The sequence below is a fragment of the Lagopus muta genome, chromosome 10 (genome assembly GCF_023343835.1).
Source record: "Lagopus muta isolate bLagMut1 chromosome 10, bLagMut1 primary, whole genome shotgun sequence".
Taxonomy (NCBI): Eukaryota; Metazoa; Chordata; class Aves; order Galliformes; family Phasianidae; genus Lagopus; species Lagopus muta.
The window spans coordinates 9,176,891-9,183,632 of record NC_064442.1 but is presented as its reverse complement, the minus strand read 5'-3'; positions in this window follow the sequence as shown (position 1 = coordinate 9,183,632).

Below are 6,742 nucleotides of genomic sequence, written 5' to 3'. Positions count from 1 at the left end.
GTTCATTTCCATCGGAGGCCATCGTATTTAACATCCTCGTTCCAGCAGTGGCCCAAAGTTGTGGATTAACTCGGCAAATTCTGACAAACAGAACAAGGTTACTGATTTAATACGTTTATGGGCTTCAGGTACGAAAGCGAGAAGAAAGACTCTTGTCCTCTCAGAGCAGGCGCTGACCTTAGAAACACAAGGTGGATCTTTTTGCCATCTGCTGGAGCTTTGGTGTAAATACAGCAGCAATTTAAATTATGGAGCTGAAAGGTATTCGTCACAGCTCCTGACTTGTCAGCATTTATGGCAGCGTGTGGCTAAAAGAGGAGTATAATATGTCACCTCTCTGCGTTTAGGTTTATTATTAGGACAAAACTGAGACCAAGAAAATGCGGTGTGCTTCTCAGAACGAATTTTAGGGAACCTTAGGCAAGATGGAAGCGATTTAAATCGGATAAAGGGCACAAGAAGACATAGTATACCAACCATACAGCAGCAAGTAGCACAGAGGCTATATTTAAAAGTAAAGTCATGCTGCTGACTTGGAAGAACGAAACTAGCACCTTTGTGTTTTCCTTGCCTCAAGGCACACATGGAATGGCAAGGAGGCAAAGCCCTGATTCCCTCCAATAGCTGAGGCTCTGAAAATCCTGGAAGCTGTGAAGCTTGCTGCTTTGTTGCCATATACCTGTTACATTCAGGGGAACCTGAAGAGACCAGTTTGAGAGCTTGTTTTAGGGGAATAAAGTGCCAGCTTTCTATGAAATGAATCAGTTGTCATGGGAACTGGAAAAAAAAAAAGCATGAGGGAAATGGTGACAATGTGGATGGGTACATTATTGTCTGCGAGTATTTTTTTTTCAGTCAAGGAATGACCTGGGCATTAGTAAGTTTTCTTCACTGTTATGTTTCTCCTATCTTTCTGTGATCGTTCACAGGTTGGTTTGTCACGTGGGAGCCAACATTTGTGACTGCCTGGCTTACAGAGAACTTTGTCTGTGAAAATGTGAACACGTCATGAACAATGTCAGTAATACACTGCATGCTACAGAAAGCTAATTAATATGGAAGAGGGCTGAGGAGAAAAGAGGGAAAGGCTAATGAACAAAAAGGATAATGGTTGGGGCAGCCTTGATCAGAGGAAGAGAAAGCTATGCAAGAGAGAAAAACTAAGAAAGACCTGTGAGACAGCCTAAGAAAGGAATAAAAAAGTTGACACTGAAAAATGAGGGAACAGAAATGAAAATAGCATGAAAGAAATCTAGAGTCTTAAAAAAAAAAAAAAAAAAAAAAAGGAAAATAATCAGGAAATGAGACAAAGGAAAGAAGAATTACAACCTTGATGCCTATCAAATTCTATCAGATAAAAGGCAAATGGACTAATTCAAAAAGTTTTGAAAGTGAGAGCTAATTGAATACTAAATAACATTTTCTTGTGATTTTTGGGGGGATGGGTATAGGTGGCTTTTTTCTTGTTTTTCCCTACATGTAGACAATAAGCCTCAAACATTTGCTTCACCTTGTAATATTTATGCTATGTTTCTTCTTTAAAAATCAGCTGGCTTTTCTTTGGCATTATCTGTACGATTATCTGATGGATCATAGCCATTTTTAAATGTGAAGTCATGGGATTATATTCACCAGTCAAATTAGAAAAAATTGCAAAAAATCCTTTTCCCAAAAGGTCTTACATGTGATTGTCAGTAAAATGTTGTCCTGTTCCTTTGCCTTCTTAATATGCTCAGTTTTTTATCTAGGAGATATAGTAGGCATTAATACTGAGGGGGAAAGATCATCTAACTGTAGCAGTTCAAATTGGCCCTAGCAGAAGCTTTTGTTTGATCTCATGTAACAGAATGGCTACAAATCAACGGCTGACAAAAGCTCAACGGTATTGTATTATATAGCTATGAAGGTTGTCCTGATCGCTAGCCAGCAAAACAGAAGGTCAGGGAGTGTTTATGCTTTTGAGCAACACAATTTCAAGGTCTGTGTAATGGCCTGAGCTAGTTCATGCTGTGGCTTTTTTGCTATGGAAATTCGTAAAACTTTGTTTTGAGATTCCTTTCCTCATCAGCAAGAGGATAGAGGAGAAGCTGAATTGACTTGTATTGAAGAACTGAAGGATTTGGTGATCAAACTGCAGGGATTTCTGAGATACTTGTGATGCCACGGAGGTCCCAGGGACAGGAATACTTGCCCAGAGGCCCTTCCAGTTAAACCCAGCCAGTTCTGTGAGATCCGTCAGCAAGGCTTGGGTTACAAAGCACACTGTTTTCAATCGTTTGTTCCTGAGGTTATTCAGATTCTCCTCCCTTTCCTTTTCCTCACATGAACTCAGATTTGTGCATGTTCTAAGTAGCTTTTTGTTTGTTGCTATGATGTATGCAGTTTGTTGTTACAGTCTGAGTTTTTGCACTGGCACGTATTTTTACAGGGACTAGCAATTGTTCTCATAAGTAGGTAGTATCTCTTCTCTGCTTTGGGAGGAAAAAGAATTCAGAGTAAATAATTGATTTGTTTCTGATTAAACTTCCTTGTTAGGACAATTTAACAGCTTTTCTTTTCCATGCTCAATTACATTCTTAAAATCTCTTACATCTGATTCATACTACTGCTGTGAATGTCAGACATACATTTCCATAACTGAATTAGTATTAGCATTAAAATTATTCAAATATGTAAATTCATAGCAAAAATGCTCTCAAATAATAACGATAAAGTTATCTCCTTAATCTTTTTATTGTGGTTGTTACTGTTTTCTTTCTGGTGTGCATCAACCTGTGCTGTTTCAATTGGAGTGTACAGGTAATGTGACCTTGCAGTTTTGGAGAACTGGATCCATGCAAGAAATTTAGTCTTACATTGCTGCTCTACTAAAGGGCAAGGATTTTATTTTTTTAAAATGTCTTTTATAGTGCCTATATAATGTTGATTAAAAGTCCAAAATAAGAGCAGCTGATGTCTTTTCCTCTATTAGAAAATTTATTGTAATCTAAAGCTGACAATAATACAACTTTCACAGATTGCTTTCAAATTTATAATTCTTTGCCATATCGTTTCTACAAGTGATTCTTGCTAATTCCTGCTAATAAATATATTCCTGAGAATACACTTCCAGAATCCTAAGTTAGAATACTATGTGTACGACTGGCACAAACATCATGGAAATTTTGAGTCACTCCAGCTGCGGAGGTAGCTCTTTCAGTTTTCATTGTGCACACTTACATGTTTCAAAGATATACAAGAAATAGCATTCTTCACATTGTTGATCTGAAAACGCTTTATGAAACCAATTAATTAGGGCTTAGAAGATTCTCTCACCACATACCTATTTTAAATAGCATTTCAAACACTGACACGGCAGGCCCTATAAAAATGTTACACTTTGACATATTTTTAAACAATTACTCTTTAAACAATAGACTCTGTTACTGTGTAGTTGGAGAAGCAAATGTGAGAAAAACCTTTGTTTTTACTTACTACTTCCTACCAAGATATCTTTACAATTGAACAGTGAATATTTTGTGAAACTATTTGCTTTTCAGTCGCTGCTAAATGTCTGCAATCTGTCAAGGCACGACATTACTTCAGACAGAGGACACATCTCCTCCCCTTCTAACAAGGTATTCAGCTAGCATTTTGATTTCCACATGATTAACAAGATTCTTACTGAGAAGCCGCGCTCTTGCCACTTGCAGTTTAAGTCACATAGTATAACTGACATACATACTCTCTTTTACTGCCTATTAATTTTGTTCTGAAATGTCTCTTTTTCTGAGATTATTCATTGCTGAGGAGACAGGCTGTAATACAAAAAGAAGCTCCATGATTTCGGTACCAATATTCCAGTTTTGTAAGTGAAATGCACGCTAATGACTACCTTCTCTTGGCTTGTTTCTTTGGTAGTGTGATTGTTGCTGGGGAATTCCCCCAAATCCTCAGTAGATCATTAGCAGGTGCCCTCCTGACACCCAGTGCATACCATATGAACTACATTGTATTGCCTCTGGTGAACCTTGCAGTCTGCGAGTTACAGTACAACATTATTTATTAGGTCTTATGCCCTCAACTAGCAAGAAATTCACAAATAAAATAGGTTGGATTTAAAGCTGTCAAGGGGTTGCTGTTATATGTGGTTTAAGCTGCCCCCCAGCAAATGAATAAATAAAACAAAAGCCCCAGTCATGAAGCTTTTAATTCATCTTTTAATTCATCTTTACCTGGTCAGTTGGTTACTGACTTCTACTGCCTTCTAAACTTATTTGCAAATAAAGGGAATATACTCTGAAGAATCTGCCATCTTAGTTCAGTGAAATTGAGTGACACAAGTTGTTTTGCACTGGGATGGTATTTTGTAGCTGGCATCATAATGCAATGAAAGTTTGCTGCTTGGCAGAGCTGTATGTGAACACATGAGCAATGCTTCCATGATCTATAAATAGTCTCTTAATCCCTGAATTGATCTTCATGTGCTTGCTTAAGGTTCACCCTACTTGTATTTGTATAGATTAATGTCCTTACTTTGATTCAAGATACAATTAGCCGTGTCTCAATATAATGTTAAGCCCTCCAATTTGTTGTGATGTTGGAGGCAGTTATGAAACGTAAGAGCTGTTTCCCAGACTAAGAGTAGACACAAAAACCAAGTGGTCTGTTAGTCTCCTATTTTGAAGCTGAACATTACTGAACAGGCATATTTAAGTCCACAGTATTCTTTTGCTGGCATGCTTACAAATGCCTTCTAAGTGCTGAGAACAAGACTGATCTGCTGCCATTTAGTAGACAGGATGAGGAGAAACATCTTTTGTGTTATAAATGATTCCTGAGCCAGTAATGGTCTAATCAAGAAGCTGGCATTGTTCTCAGCACATCACTTGTGGTTTAAGAACTGCCAGTCTGATGGCCACACATCTGGATCTGGTTTGTTGCTAAGGACAGAGATTCCCAGTGAGGAATTCTTCACGTGGAATGAGGCTTGTACTGGTCATTTGAGAAAGAGTTGAGCTACCTATCTAAAAATGATCATCTAGACAAAAGTCTTATGATTTCTGACATGGAAACATTAGAGTGTGGTGAAGGATCATCATTTTTTACTCTGTGCAGCTTAAGAGCTTGCCTTTCAGGTGAAACACAAGACCAGAACCCTAGGAATTGTGTTATCAATAAACATGATTCTGGGACAATTTCTGCATGAGTCCAAATTTTCATGGTTTTGTTAATCCATTTTGTTTTCCTGCCCTTCACTACTGTTTAAGTGGCATATGCTTGTTTTTCAATCTTAAACTGACATCTGATATTGCTAGATAGTTGAAAAGTTGCATGATGGCACCCTTATGAAGTTGGTACCATTTATAACATTCAAGAAAAACTATGAAAAAAAGATGCTTTTGCAATATCAATATATGAATATAATTGATGATGTGACATGAAGCTGAGAAGTCACACTTATTCTGGTGACAGCAGCATATCAGCACCCTTTTCTTGTAAAATGCTTATCAGTGATTGTGTTGTTAAAGGCTTCCTACACCTACTTCATTTTTACATTGCTCTTCTGGTGCAAGTGGTGTTACGTAGATTTGAAAGGTCTTTCTACTTCTTCCCCACAACAATACTTTCAGCTTTTAAGAAATTCAACGGGTAGATTTTGAGGATGCTTGCTTTTAAGCTGACGGTGTTCACTCAGTAAGACAGCTTGCTTTTTGGCTTAATCTTTGACAACATGCCAAATTTTGAAATATTTGCTGATGGAGAAGTTGGCCAGTGGTTACAGACTGGATTAGCTGAACAAATTTTTGCCCACTCGTTTCTAGAATTTGGGTCTAGAATTTACAAAGAGGAATAAATAAATGAAAAAATAAAAAGTACACTACAGTTTACTCAAAATGACAGATTTCTTCTTCTTTGAAAAGATAAAAGGCAAGGTCCCATGCTTAACCTTCTGCTCGACAGAATGGTTTTGGATGCTGCTGTTGGAGGACAAGATCAGTTTGGTGGCTTTGCTTTGCAAGAGCTACTGAAACAAGAATGCTTGAGTTGTTATTTTCTTTATAAAGGCTGAAATAGAAGCCAGGATATTTTGGCATGGAGAAGCAAAACCAGAATTAGAAAGATCTGTAGCTACTAGAAATTAAGATTTATGTAGTGGAAAGTTTTGAATACTGGAATCCACATTGTCAGTGCAGTTAGAGATGGACATGGGGGTTCCTCTGTCCAAATTGGAAAGGAACAAGCAGGAAGGCTCAGTACCTCCTCCTGTACATGGTGAGAGATAAGAAAGTAAGGAAAAAACATGCTCCTGAGAACAATCATTTCAAACATTCCCTTTCAGGGGCCTTTTCTCCTTTCAGACACTCATAACAATTTTTTTTTCCTGAAAAGTTGATCTCAACACAATAGATTCAAGCAGTGAACCCCTCTATAGGCAATTTGTTGTTAGTTTGCCATGCCCAATTTGCTCTGACAGTTCTTACTCAAGCTGAAATAGGACCCGATAAGCAATCACAGGGCAAATCAGTGCTGGAATATGCTGGCAGAGTGCTAAGGAAGAAGTTTCCCACATAGCATTTGACTGTAAGGACACAGGAACGAAGTGAAGTTTGAGACGTGAATCTTGAGACTGCACAGTGGCAGCTGCACACAACTGAGCAGCCTATAGATTTGAGAGCTTGAGAAGTAAACCGGCTGTGCATTGAAAGGTAGGCATTTGGAGGTGATAAATTTAGCCCTGACTCATCCAAAGGCAATTTTG